The 14,935-nt window shown below is 40.1% G+C and overlaps 1 protein-coding gene across 3 annotated transcripts in view; it reads right to left on the reverse strand.

Annotated features, from left to right (window-relative positions):
* ttll10 (tubulin tyrosine ligase-like family, member 10) overlaps positions 1 to 14,935 on the reverse strand; it is a 328,948-nt gene that overhangs the window by 257,001 nt on the left and 57,012 nt on the right. The window contains exon 1 of one of the 3 annotated variants that reach the window (XM_051931446.1): positions 8,307 to 8,665. The exons of the other annotated variants lie outside the window; for them this stretch is intronic. The gene's annotated coding sequence lies outside the window, so the exon portion shown is untranslated. Of the gene's footprint in view, positions 1 to 8,306; positions 8,666 to 14,935 lie in introns of those variants that run through there. 3 annotated transcript variants of the gene reach the window in all.

Consider the following 14,935-nt stretch of genomic DNA (forward strand, 5'->3'; position numbering starts at 1 on the left):
GAAGACTCTGCAGTTTGGGATTTACAGGTTAGCCGTCCCTGCTGCATGTGTCAGCACAAATTTATCTTTTCCTCTTGTATTTGTGTACTAAAGTCTCTAAAACGTTTCATTCTCATCCATCCTGTCTGTGTATGCAGAGAAACCCCATGCAGATGAAAGTAAAAATCCTCATTTTGCTTTTTCTTATTTGGTTTGGGATCAAGTTTCAGGCAGTCATCATCATAATTTTCTCAAATGAGATGCTTTATACATTAAAAAAAAAACAGCATCAGAAAGCGTACTTCTCCAAAAGAAACTACTGCGCCCAGATTAGAACCTTTTCTTACTTCTTGTTGGAGAAAATGATAGGGATTGTAAAAGAGCATTCAAGAACAAAAGGCTGAAGGCAAACAAATCCAACAAAAGGCAGCTACCATCATAAATCTACAGGATTACAGGCCCTCGGATCAGACAGTGCCTGTGAGAGATCACAGATGACTTAGAACTCCTAAGTGAATATTATGACGGCGGAGTTTAAACACTGCATTTATATTGCAAGATTTTAGCATGTCTATAAAAGCTCAAATTCATGCTTATTGAAATGAAAGATGAATGAAATCAACTTGCTTAGCTTGCTATATATTTACATACAGGTGCCAGCCTACTAAATTGGTTATTGGATTCCAGGGTACTGAAGCCAAAACTGGCAGCACTGGGAACAAATCACGAAGCAGTCCAGAGCTGGGCACATTTAATGACAGTCACAGTGGCACTTTTTAGGGTCACCTAGTAGTCTCTGATATGTGAAAGAAAAAAACCGGGAGAGACCTCCCCTCGACTTTCTCGTATACTCAAAACATAGGGATGAGTCATTCATATGGGTAAACCGAAACAAATGGTCATATTATTATTATTGACCTTATTATTTTTAACGGCTCTATGTTGGCCAAATTTTTGAAAATGTAAATGAAGCACCTTTCGAATGGTGTCAATTTGCTGTACCCATCCACTGTAGTAGGACCTACTGCAGTAAACACCTGGTGTTTATGCAATCACAGCATTTTCTAACGGCATAACGCAACATGTTTCACTGCTGGTATGCAAACGTTTTAATATCGAAAACTGAAGTTATCTAAAAAACTGTATGCTTTCTGAGAAAATGTAATGAGATCAAAAAAATGTCCAAAATGATTTGTTTTACCGTAATACCTATATTGAAAATTTGCTGTGATCATTTTATTTAGGCAAACAATTCAGGTAAATCACCACTTTCAGTAAGCAGAAGTGGGTCAAAAGTTGCAAGAGACTTTAGTAATGTGTGCAATGTAAATATTGTATACAATATTTTGTTAACATAAAGCAAAAAAGTTCTCAAATATGTATTACCATTTGAAGGTCAAACGGAAAATTGTGATTATCTCAAAAACTGTTCATTTTTCGAAAAAAATGAAAAATTGTGCTTTTACCATAATATGATGTGAAATTATCACATTTTTAATACTTTTGGGGAAACGATTCAGGTAAAGTACCACTTCTGGTTAGCAGAAATAGCTCAAAAGATGACAGAAATCTACATTTTGTAGCTAATACTTGTATGCAAAATGTTGTTGACCTAAGTAAAAGCATACTCAAGTTATCGTGTTTACATAACACACACACGCAGACAGACACACAGACATAATTCCAAAAATGATATTTTAAGACTCAGAGAGGTCTAAACCGGTAAGTTTCAACAAAATCGACATTAAATTTTTGGACAATTACAATACTTTCCCTATACTTCGTATACAGAAAAGTAAACATGGAGCATCCTGAGAAAGAGAAACCCACAAAACTCACATTTACTACTGCAGTGGTTAACATAAAGGGAATTTGTTTAGTTTCTTAGGTTTCTATCAATTACACATTGCACAGAAACATAGGGTTTTATATAAAGTTAAAGATCTTTTCAAATTTTGAGCAGAGCGTTGACAGCATTACATCTGCTAGTAGATTTTAGAGCATGTCAGTGTAATTCAAACATCCAACCATTTTATAATCAACTAGCAAAATACCCGCGCTTTGCAGTGGAGAAGTAGTGTGTTAAAGAAGTTATGAAAAAGAAAAGGAAACATTTTAAAAATAACGTAACATGATTGTCAATGTAATTGTTCTGTCACTATTATGAGTGTTGCTGTCATCAAGGATTTGATTATCATTATTTCTTTCAATCAGGTTCATATTATTTGGAGGATGTGTTGAGTTACATTCTGTGTTTGTCAACAGTTGTAAAGATACAACAGGTTTCATTGATAACTTTGTGTTCACGTTGTCAGAGTTGAAACATTCATAAACATCGAAGTGTCCACTACCCAAATTGCTACCCGTGAATCTAAGATGTTTAACAGGCATTCCCAGTTGTCCAAAGGTGTAAAACATTTCCCCATTTCTATACAATTGAAAGCGAGAACAAAACAATTCCGTGGCAGCTATCAGTTCACATGCAGAACCATAGGATGAGAGCTTAAGCATTTCACTGCTATAGTGGTCTGGTGTAGTATAATTGTCTCCTGTACCGTCATCAGTCCACACCTTGAATCTGTCCCAGTCATTCAGTACATAAGACATAATGTCTCTGTGGATATCAAGGCTAAGACTGATATGGCCATGGAATAAGTAAGAGAGAGAATGGAAGAGGCAGGCACAATCTCAGGGCATAGAAACTACTGGGTATGGGTCGATGAAATTGTGATCGACGGTGATCACCGGAATAGACATGTTATTCAGGGTAAACTTGCACCCGTTGAGAAAGAAAGTATGAAGGAAGGCGAGAAGCGGTGGAGCAGGGAATGAAAAGCAGAAGTCAGCACCAGGAAGACGTACGTGAGCAAGTAAGGAAGCCCAACAATGACAGCCTTGAAGCGGTGGAGTAAATGAAAAGGCAGGAGTCACCAGCAGGAAGACGTGAAGCAAGGCCAACAATAACAGGCTTGAAGTGGTGGAGTAAAAGAAAAGGCAGGAGTCACCAGCAGGAAGATGTAAAGGAAGGTGTACAATAACAGGCATGAAGCGGTGGAGTAAAGAAGAAGGGAGCAGTGAGCATGACGAACAGCTGAGGAAAGTAAGGAAGCGAGTGAGGAGGCACATGAGCACGGGATGTCGTTAATGTATATAGGCAGGGAGCCAACAACGTGGTAGGTGTGCGGACAATGGCCGTGAAATAAATCGTCTGTTAATGGAAATAAGGAATGAAACTACCAAAAGGAGAGGTCAGTTCCGAAAGTTCCTTATGGCATAATGGTGAGAACCACCAAATTACGTTACGGGGCACGGCGCGAAATGAAACATACTTAACGTTTGTAAGTACTGTGTACAGGAGGAGTATGGGAAATTTTGGGTTTCCTACGTATATTGGAAGTCGCAGAAATAGTGAGGAGGGGTTTCCACTATCTATATATACAGTTTAGGGGTACACCAGTTTTCCCCCCCTTGGGTGTTGCAATAAGACATGAAACATAGATAACTTTTGTAAGTACACTGCAAGGAATGAGCACACGAAATTTCAGCTTCCCACCTATATGGAAAGTGGAAGAATTAGTGAGGAGTCAGTGAGGGCTTTACCTTTTATATATATACACATGTATCCATTTGAGGGTTCAAGAAGCCTGTGAGAATTACCAGACCATCAGAGGGTTCACTCACTCATACTGAGTTGCCAAAACTTTGGGATGGGGAAGGAAATTGTCACCCAGAAAGAGTTAATTAAATAAACAGGGTAAAAAAAAAATAATGAACAGCCAAACAAGTCCAAAATCAGACAAACACAAGTGAGGTAGCTGACATTTCATACTTCAGAATGTCTTTGTTTCTTGCTCCACACACAGAAATAAGGGACCATACACTAACTAATTTTAACAGATTTAACCTCCAAACTAGATTTACAATATTTCCAGTGCAGAACCAAAATATATTTGTGCTTTTTATATCAAATATACCACATATACAGTATGCACAGTAAATGAAGTGACCTGCTCACAGTGTGCCCAGACAGGGAGCACGAGAACAGCCATCACATCACTTTACAGCTTAGCTTGGTGCATGATGGATGCGGCTTTTGCAGCTTCGCCTATTGTGGTAAGCAAAAGACATGCAATGAACAACTTGTTTTGAAAGTAAAAGGGGACTACTGCAAAAATTAAGTGAAAATACTCATTTTGGCAGCCAGATGACGCTGGGGATGAACTCCGTGGTTAAATAACTCTGTAGCCCTCTGCATAAAACAGGGACAAACACCACTGCTTTAATAATCAATCATTGTTTCAAGTGGGCTGTCAGTGATGACAGCGTTGAACACCTCAGCTTCGTGATGGTACAGCATGTTGGAAAGTGCAACTTTTTGTTTAATTACCTGAAACGTTTTAACCCACACCACTCTACAATATGAACCTAAAAGACCCAGTGCAGCCCAATCGGACTAAAATGGGGAGATACTGTATTTTCTTTTTGTCTCAGGACTCTCTTCAAATGGTTTTTTAACTTCATTCCTCAAGTACCCTTTTGGCTGTTGGCTTTCTTTACAACAAAAATATTTGCCAGAGACACACATTTACAGTTATTTATTTATTTATGAGTATGGCACATACCACTTGCTTCATTTTAGGATTTTGCTATTAATTAATGATGACCTGAGCATTATTCAAATGTAAGGCACCATTGCAAAGAACTTAAAGTAAGAAGCCTGATTGTTTTAGGGGCAGACTGACCTAAAATAATAAGCTAATGTTGTGAAGAGCAGCTATTAGGTTTGGCAGTGGGACAGCACAGGAGCTCAAGTGGTCAAAAGAAAATGTTGTGAAATGCTGAAAGATAAGCAGTGTATCATACAGCCTCACGGGGGGGGGGGGGGGTCATTAGAACAGGTGCCTCTTTTGTAGGAGGCTACATGGTGGTATTGTGTGGCATGCCACCTTGAAAAGCACTATATAACAGAGGAACAGCTATATGAAAGGCAGTTGATAACAAAATTATCTATAATTATAAAGCAGTACATAATCAACAGAGACAAACATGAAAGTCGTGACATGATAGATGGAGAGATTTGAGAGGCACTGTGTAATAGAAAAATCTGAAATACACTATATGAAAGAATGATAGTTGAATAAATAGATAAAGAAATGCACTATATACAGTAAGTTTTAAAGGGTCATAGATTGATTTGAAAGGCACCAGATAATAGACAGACAGACAGACAAATAGACGTGAAAGGCACTATATAATAGATAGATAGATAGATAGATAGATAGATAGATAGATAGATAGATAGATAGATAGATAGATAGATAGAGAGATAGATAGATAGATAGATAGATAGATAGATAGATAGATAGATAGATAGAAAAAGTGGATGCAGACAATCAATGGATAGATTATGTGTATAGTGAAAACAAGACAGTTACACATAACCAAGATACTGTAGATAGATAGAACTTTATGTGTCCCCAGTGGGAAATTTGGTATTTCACAGAAGGTCTTTACGTAAATAAATACCTAAATATTTAACACACACACACACACACTATGGTCTGAAAACACATCAGAACAACTAAAAATGATTTGCCAGTCCCAGTGAGTCATCATACAGACGTATTGCTTAAAAGGAGCCCTCTGTGGTGTTTCTTGACACACTTCTGATGTATAATTCCTTGACTGAAAGTCCTCGGTGTTGGTGTGTCACAGAGAGGATGTGCAGCATTGTTCATAATGGCACTCAGTTTTGTTTGCATTCTCTCCTCCGCTATGACCTCTGAGGGGTCTGGAGTGTGTCCTGTAACTGAGCCTGCCCTTCATATTAGCTTGTTCATTCGGTGGTCCTCTCTTGAAGTGATGTTACCGGCCCAGCACACCACAACACCGAATATCACACCAGCCATCAAAGAGTTGTAGAAGATGTGAAGGATTTCACAACGCACATTAAAGGAATGCTGTCTCCAAAGGAAGAAGACCTGCTCTGCCCTTTCTTATGTAGCTCCTCTGTGTTCTGAGACCAGTGCAACCTATCATTGATCTGAACCCCCAAGTACTTGTAGCAGTGCACCACCTCCACATCCACTCCCTGAATAGTAACTGAGGGCATTTATGTTAGAAAGAATGCCTAGAGGTAGCTGGGTGGTCTCGTGACCTCTAAACCCCTGCAGATTTTATGTTTTTTCTCCGGCCGTCTGGAGTTTTTTTTTGTCTTTTCTGTCCTCCCTGGCCATCAGACCTTACTTTTATTCTCTGTTAATTAGTATTGCCTAATTTTATTTCTTACATATTTTATCTTTTTTCCTCTTTCTTCATCATGTAAAGCACTTTGAGCTACATAATTTGTATGAAAATGTGCTATATAAATAAATGTTGTTGTTGTTGGACATAGAGTCCCTTTTGCTGCGGCATACTCAATAAGCGGTTCCTTTGTTTTGCCGATATTAAATTCAGACAATTCTTTTTGCACCAAGAAACAACGTTCTCCACCTGACTCCGACCCTCTGTCTCACTATCCTCATCAGTACACCCCACAGGTGCAGAATCAACTGAAAATGTCTGCAAGTGACATGACCTGGTGTTATATTTATACTTGGAGGTGTACAGAGTGAAGGCAGGACTGTTCCATGTGGTACTCCAGTGTCGGTCACATCCATATCAAAAAAAAAGTCCTAGAGTCTCACAAACTGCCGTCTGCCCAACAGATAGTCCATTATCCAGAACACCACAGGCTCATCCACCAATGTTACCTCAGCCTTACCTTTACCAAGATATGCTGAAAAAGCAAAAATTACTGCACTACTGACTTTAAATAACCTGTGATTTTTAAGGCCGATGCCAGTTATGTCTATAAAATATTCCCCCCAACACCATCCCATTAAATAGGGCAGCCCAGTGGCGTAGTGGTAGCACTGCTGCCTGGCAGTAAGGAGACCAAAGTTTGTGTCCTGGGTCCTTCCTGTGTGGGTTTCCTCCCACATTCCAAACACATGCAAGTTAAGTGGATTGGCGACACTAAATTAGCCCTCAAATTGCATGAAGTGTGTTCAGAGGATGGACAGATCAAGCAATTGTCCAAGTACTATATTAGCAGTTCTCTGCTACTTAAGAACCCATTCAGTTTTTTAACCAATATAACCATCAGAGACATACTGTGCTTATAACATTAATCATTTGATGAGCATAAACAGTACGTGCTTGTGTGTGTATGTGTGTGTAGTTTTGAAAATTAATTAATGATAAACTATTCATCACTCTAAAAAAGGTGTCACCGCAAACAGAAAACAACTTTCAACTAATTATCAAAGCTTCTAATTGCTTCAAAGACAGACTAAGCTAAAATAACAAGCTGAAAATGGTTGCTCCTGATGTTAAGTGATGTAAATGGGCATCTCTGTTTGGGAATATGCAAAGCTGCTTTCAAAATCACAACTTCCAGAGACTTCCTGACGTATGAATTTTACAGCTTTAAGGTGGAATGGGGACCTTCTTCACAAGAATGCACTTGGCAGTATATCATGACTCATAGTCTTCAGCACTTCACGCTCTAAAAATGACCGCAATCCCAACTCTGACTCCTCAATAACTTGTCATTTTAAATCCAAGCTTATAAAATCCCCCAAAGCCACCCCTGCCACCTGAGGCCAAACTATCCTGCTAATATGAATGAATCTATGGTAGCTTCGATCCAGAGCCAGTACACAGATGACTGCCTGCTTTGTTCCCAAAGCTGCCGGGATTGGCTCCAGCACCCTGTGACCCTAAACATGGACAAAGCTGGTGAAAGGAACAGATGGATGGATGGACTATCTTTCCAAGTAGTATATTAGATTAACGCAGGCATTTTCAGAACTGCTCCTCCAGTGCCACTGTGGCCATCGAGTTTATTGATTAGAGAGACGCTCACATCATTAATTACACTCTTGGCTCTGTTCAAAGTGGGTATATGTGTCCAACTTCTTTGAGCAGGTTCAATTTATTTTGTATTTTCCAATTAATTACTTTAACATTTTATCTTTATTTAGAAGAGATTTATTACTTTTATCAAAATGCATCACCCTGGTAAAATATGCGTGTGATAAACTGCAGTTGTAAAAGTGATTACAGCAAAAGACTAAATGAAGGAGATAATGAATTAAATATATAAAAATTAATATCTTTTAATTCAAGGGTTTCACATATTCCCCTGACTGGTTGGAAAAATAATCATTCTGCACACCCCAATAATCTGTAAAATCCTGTTGAGTAAAGTGTTTTGCCATACAGCATGTCACCATAATATTTCTCTGAAATCTCCAAGGCCCTGTCCCTTCAGAATTTCCTACCTCCGATTAGGCATCCAGTCGACACCATCTGATCCTCTGCAACAAAGGCAATCCATCAAGGGGCAACACAGCCAGGTTTTCCAGAATACTTCATTCACTCCAAAAAAAAAAAAAAGTATGCAGTCGACTATTCCAAACAAAGCCTGCCCTGTCAACACCATACTCCCCACTCTCGCCCCCAAGCCTAATGTTCACATTCCACAGTCTTCTTCGTTGTGAATGCTACAGACAATTGTTTCACCCATTTTAAAAAAGAATAAAAAAAAATCAGCCTAGATCTCTCATGCCCATGTAAGAAGCCATGAGCCAGTATACTTCTGTTATCTTTCACGATTATGCAAGAAGAGAGTCTGGTGGAAACCTTTGCCTGGTACAGTAAGGAGCCTCTTACAGTAATAAACGGCAAAGGAATCTTCTAGGAAAAAAAAATGCAGCTAATGAGCCGATTCTCCAATCAGAACATGAAAAATGTTCTTTACTTTCCCAACATGCAAACTTTCATTTTTAACTTGCGCATTTTAGTACGTACACTACACATTGTTATTAAATGATTCTTCATATTTGGTTCATTTAAAAAGACATGAGGTTAACTTAGCGGATGCTCCCACATACTAAAACGTTTTACTGCCCATACATTTACTGTAGGTATGTGAACATATTGTGATAGAGTAAAAGGGAACATTTTAAAATTTCTAACATTTGAGGCCTGAACGACATTTCATAGTGTTATTGAAAGGCAAATGCATTTTAAGGAAATTACATTAAATATATACATCACAAGAATCAACAGCACATTTTGTTCTTGTAGAGCCCAAAAATCACACAACGAATGCCAACGAATGTGTTCTTTCAACAGCCCCCCAACCCTGACACTCTAAGAAGACAACGAAAAAAATAAAACCTTGTAGGGAAAAAAATAAAGAAAAATCAACAGTGCTACTCAGTGCACTGCCAAGCCTCTCTACGTTCGTTATAAATATTATGTTTTTGGGCCCCTATTGTACAAGAATACATTTTCACTAAGATGTGACACCGTCATTACATTTCACATAATAAAAAGTATTGACCCACAACATTCTGAACTGTTTAAAAACATCACACGTTTTAGGCAAGAACAAGATTTGGCCATTTTAAAGTGGTATCTTTCTGTCTGTCTGTGTCAAGATGCAAGTCCAGGCACACAATAACTAAAAAACAAATCACTCAGTCCAAGTGGAACTTGGCACTGCTATTAGCATTGAAAATGAATGTTAAATAATTTACATTTATTACATGCAATACAGAACTCTCTCATACCTGTGCAATTCAGTTCAGGGTTGAGGTACTGGGGAGTCCATACCAGCAGCATTAGGCAGGAAAACAGCACTGGGCAGGGCAGCAGTCCATCACAGGGCCCCCCCCCCCCCCCCACACACACACACACACGCACACGCACACACACTGAAAGGTGCCAATTCACCTAACTTGTATGTTTCTAGGGAGATCTGCCACAATAACTCTCCATTAACTAGAAGACTATGCACTCTAGTAGCTCAATATCTGAGCTATCTTCCCCAGAGATCCTAGAAGAACATTACATTCAGAATGCGCAGCACGTCGAACCTTGTGGTGGATGAGCTACAACTGCAGAAGACCAAGCCGAGTTCCAATCCTATCAGCCAGGAACAGAAAGCGGAGGCTTCAGTGGGCACGGGTTCACCAAAACTGAGCAGTCGAAGACTAGAAAAAAAGTTTGGTGTGATGAATCCCAATTTCTGCTGAAGCACACAGATGGTAGGATCAGAATTTGGCACCAATGGCATGAATCCATGGACCCAAACCTGCACAAGGCAGGTGATGGTGTAATGGTGTGGGAATGCTTTCTTGGCGCACTTTGAGCCCATTGTGATAAGGTGAGGTCCGCAGCTCACCATCACTTGAATGTCATGACCTATCTGAGTGCTGTTGTTGACCATTGTCAAAGACAAACAACAGGAGCCACAAAAAGGTTTGGGGCAGCAACCCGTAAGTTGTTCCTGGCTGCAAAAATGGAAAGAATTGATGTACTGATGTGTACAGGTTAGATTCCAAAACAGAACTAAATTGCTGGGTAAAGATGGCGGTTTTAAGGGCCAAAAGAGAACGTGACATCAGAGGGGCCGGAACCAGAAGTGACGTTATTGGGGTCGGAATCGGATGGGATGTCGTCAGAAGTGACGTCATCAGGGCCAGGCGGAGTTTCCCATAAATGGTCTTCAGTGGAAAGAGAGAACATTAAAACACTCTAGACGAGAACAGGTCATTCAGCCCAACAAAGCTCGCCGGTCCTATCCACTTATTTCTTCCAAAAAAACATCAAGTTGAGTTTTGAAAGTCCCTAAAGTTTTTGAAAGTCCCTAAAGTAGTAGGATTAGCACAGTTTGCCACCCCCTAGTCTGGAGTGAAGTTGCACTCCTTTAGGCCCTTTAACTGCCTCCCATATGCACGTGTGTGACAACTTGTGTATCCCTTTATGACCACGATTTACCCATCCTCTCCTAGCTACTTCCAACATGATAATTCAACACGCCACAAAGTGAAAGTCGTCTCAAACTGGTTTCATGTACATAATAGCGAGTTCAGTCTCAATCCAGTAGAACACCTTTGGGATGTGTTAGAACGGGAGACTCGCAGCTTGAATGTGCAGCTGGCAAATCTACAGAAATCGTGTGATGCAATCATGTCAACATGGACTAGAATCTCAAGGGAATGTTTCCAACATCTTGTGAAATCCTTGCCATGAAGAACGGAGCTTGTTTTGAGAACAAAAGGAGGCCCTACTCAGTATTAGTAGAGCACTTCCAAGAATTTAATCAGTGAGCGTTTTGTGCTAAACTTTCATCTTTTAATGAATACCTTTCTCAGAATTGCAAACATGTATTGCTTAATGAATTAGTATTCTGATCTAAAAAGAGTCATTTAGATTGTACCAGAACTCATTCATACGTCCATTCTAATTACATGGGGCCAAATTGGAGAAGAAACTAAATCTCAATAAACCCATCTTTAGGAGGCAAAGGAAGCCACTGTCCCTGGAGAAAACCCAGGCCTATACTAGGATTACATGAAAATGTCACGGGAGGATCGCTAAGGCCATTATTTCAAGGGAAGACTCTTGAGCTCAAAGGCAGCATTACTACTCATTTTTAATAAATGTAATGTAAAAAAACATTTTAAAACTTGCTTCATCCATTTAAGGATTATATGGGAGTCGGAACCTAGCAGAATCAGATGCAAAGTAGGAAGCAACCCTGGATGTAGCTCTAGTCCATGTCAGTCCTAACAAGTTTTGCTTTTGAAAACTACACTTTCCATGAAGGTGAAACCAAATTAAATAAACAGTCTTTGTGTGTAAGATAATCTGTGCTAAAGAGCTATCCCCTTCATATATCAGATTCTTCAGCACCTTTTCCATGGTTCTGGATTCAGTAGGCTGTGCCAACAGCGATAAATACTAAGAAGGGACCAACTGTAAATAGAATGCCAGTCTCATTTATGGCAGTCCAGTTATTGTAGCAGCTAAACAACCTGAAACCATATCTTTGGATTGTGAGGAGAAATCAATTAAAGTCACAGTCACCAATCAATTTGGCATTCAAGCTCTTTACAAACATCAGAACAATCAAGACGAGAACAGGCTATTCAGCCCAACAAAGCTCGCCAGTCTTATCCACTTAATTCTTCTAAGAAAATATCAAGTTGAGCTTTGAAGGTCACTAAAATCCTGCTGTCTACCACACTACTTGGAGACGTATCCTATGTGTCTGTGGTTCTCTGTGTGAAGAAAACCTTCTTAATGTTTGTGTGAAATTTAGCCTTAACAAGTTTCCAACTGTGTCCCTGTGTTCTTGATGAATTCATTTTAAAGTCACCGTCTCAATCCACTGGACTAATTCCCTTCATAAGTTTAAACATTTCAGGTCACGTCACCTCTTAGTCTCCTTTTGTTTTAACTGTAAAGGCTCAGCTCTTCTAATCTTTCCTCATAATTCATCCCCTGTAGCCCTGGAATCAGCCTAGTTACTCTTCCCTAGACCTTTTTCTGGCCCTGTTATGTCGAAATTTATCCTTAAGTTTCCAACTGTGTTCCCGTGTCCTCGATGACCTCCCTGGACTAATTCCTTTCATAATTTGACACACTTCGGCCATGTCTCCTCTTAATATCCTTCAATCTTTCCTCACAATTCATTCCCTGTAAGTCCTGGAATCAGCCTTGTCGTTCTTCTCCGGACTTTTTCTAGAGCAGGTCTGTCCTTTTTTTGTAGTCCTGGAAGACCAGCCCTGCACCCAGTACTCCAGATGAGGCCTCACCAGTGCATTATAAAGTTTGAGCAGAACCTCCTGTGACTTGTACTCCACACATCAGGGCGCTATATAGCCTGACATTCTGCTAGTCTTCTTAATGTCCTCTGAACACCATCTGGCAGGTGACAGTGTCAAGTCTACTGCGACTCCTAAATCCTTCTCATAAGGCATACTTTTCATTTTCAGACCACCCATTGTATATTCAAACCTCACCTACATGTATTACTTTTTACATTTACGGACATTAAACTCCATCTGCCACAAATCTGCCCAAGGACCTCTGAAATGACTCAACAGATTCAAGATGATCGGACAACTTACCCAATTGTTATTTATACAGGGTAGTTTCTAATGGGCGGGGCCACGAGTTATGATGTATTACCGTCTTAATAATGAATCAATCCAAATGAAATAAAGATCATAGTATTCCTGAATAAATGTATGAATTAGTGAGGCATGGCGCTGAAAGGAAAAGTGTACAAGAACAAGCCTCGTACACTGCAACAATTACAGCGAAACATTCAACAGGAAGTTGCTCCTATCACCCCTACAATGCTTGCAGATACCTTTGCCAATATGGAGCGTCATGTCGATTTGTGTTTGCAAGAAGTAGACGACCATTTCCCGCACCGAATGTGATTGGATAGTTTACACATCTATCAAGGTGTGCATTGTATTTATTTTGTTTCTCTCTCCTCCTTATTACGTGAGTAACACATCATAACTCAGGGCCCGCCCATTAGAATCTCCCCGTATTTCTATCCAAATCATTTCTATTTATTAAAAATAGCGGCGGTCCTAGCACTGACCCCTGTGAACACCACTCTTAACATCGGCCAATTCTGATAAGGTTCCTTGTACCATAACCCTCTTCTCCTGTATCTGACCCAATTCTGCTCCCATCTACACACCACACCCTGAAGTCTCAGTTCTTTAAGTTTGATGCCCAACCTTTTATGTGGCATCTTATCAAATACATTTTATTTTAAGATTTAAACAATGCCCACTACACCCGCATGCAGCCAAGGAATTTGACGCAAACTCTGATTTCCATCTAGAAAATTAAAAAGGGGGGGGGGGGTGGCACGGTGGCACAGTGGCAACGCTGATGCCTCGCAGTTAGGAGACCTGGGTTCGCTTCCCGGGTCCTCCCTGCGTGGAGTTTGCATGTTCTCCCTGTGTCTGTGTGGGTTTCCTCCGGGTACTCCAGTTTCCTCCCACAGTCCAAAGACATGCAGGTTAGGTGCATTGGCGATCTTAAATTGTCCCTAGTGTGTGCTTGGTGTGTGTGTATGTGCCCTGTGGTGGGCTGGCGCCCTTCCTGGGGTTTGTTTCCTGCCTTGCACCCTGTGTTGGCTGGGAATGGCAGACCCCTGTGGCCCTGTAGTTAGGATATAGCGGGTTGGAAAATGGATGAACTGAAATTAAAAAGGGTGTATAGTGAGTCATGTGCCCAGCATTTGCCTAAAAACTTCAGCGTTACATGGTCTTATATGCTCTTTAGATAGTAAGACAGACAGATTGAGCGTTTTTTTGTTTTTTTTTCCTCTGCCTATTGTCTTGAATCACATATCCTATAGATTGGCTCATCATTTCAGCCTGGATTTGCATAAGATGGAAATGTTTCTGCTGCCTTTGGGGAGCAGCAGCCCTCCTTTGTGCCCCTAAGCATCAGAACAAGCAACTTGAGGTTCCATTAACGATTTCCCTTGGCTACCATCACTAGTTAGCTGTGGAAAAACAAGTGATAAGATAGAGGCAGCGTGTTGCTGTAACACTGGGCTTATCTTGCCCTAGCAGCTCAAGAATAACAAACAAGTGGTTCAAATCTAAACACACAGGTAAACAGCCATGAAAAATTCAGGATGTAGTCTGCCATAATTACACATCTGGAGAAATCGTTTAATTTCTCACAACACTTACCTGAGATATTTTGTAAAAAGGAACAAAAGACCTAGCAAGACCTAGTTTGTCATTTTCTCTTTTATGAAAATAGTGGAAAATGAGAGAAATTTGATTTCTTTTGATAGTTTCGGAGTCATTCACCGTGATTTTCCTGTCCGCCCCCCCAGCCGCCACTTTAACTTCCCCATACCATTTTTTTTCCTCTGTGATTACCATAAAGTGGGCCCCTGATGCCACGGCCTCAGCTGCACTCACCCACATTCTATATGCACGTTTTTAATGGTTTTTTTTAATCAAAAAGGCTACTGAGGAAAGAATTTACAGGAAAGAAACTATCTAGCATCCCACATACATTGAAAAGTTAGGAGATTACTCAACACTAAATAATAAAAAACACATGT

Source organism: Erpetoichthys calabaricus, chromosome 8 (assembly GCF_900747795.2).
Source record: "Erpetoichthys calabaricus chromosome 8, fErpCal1.3, whole genome shotgun sequence".
NCBI classification, from domain to species: Eukaryota; Metazoa; Chordata; class Cladistia; order Polypteriformes; family Polypteridae; genus Erpetoichthys; species Erpetoichthys calabaricus.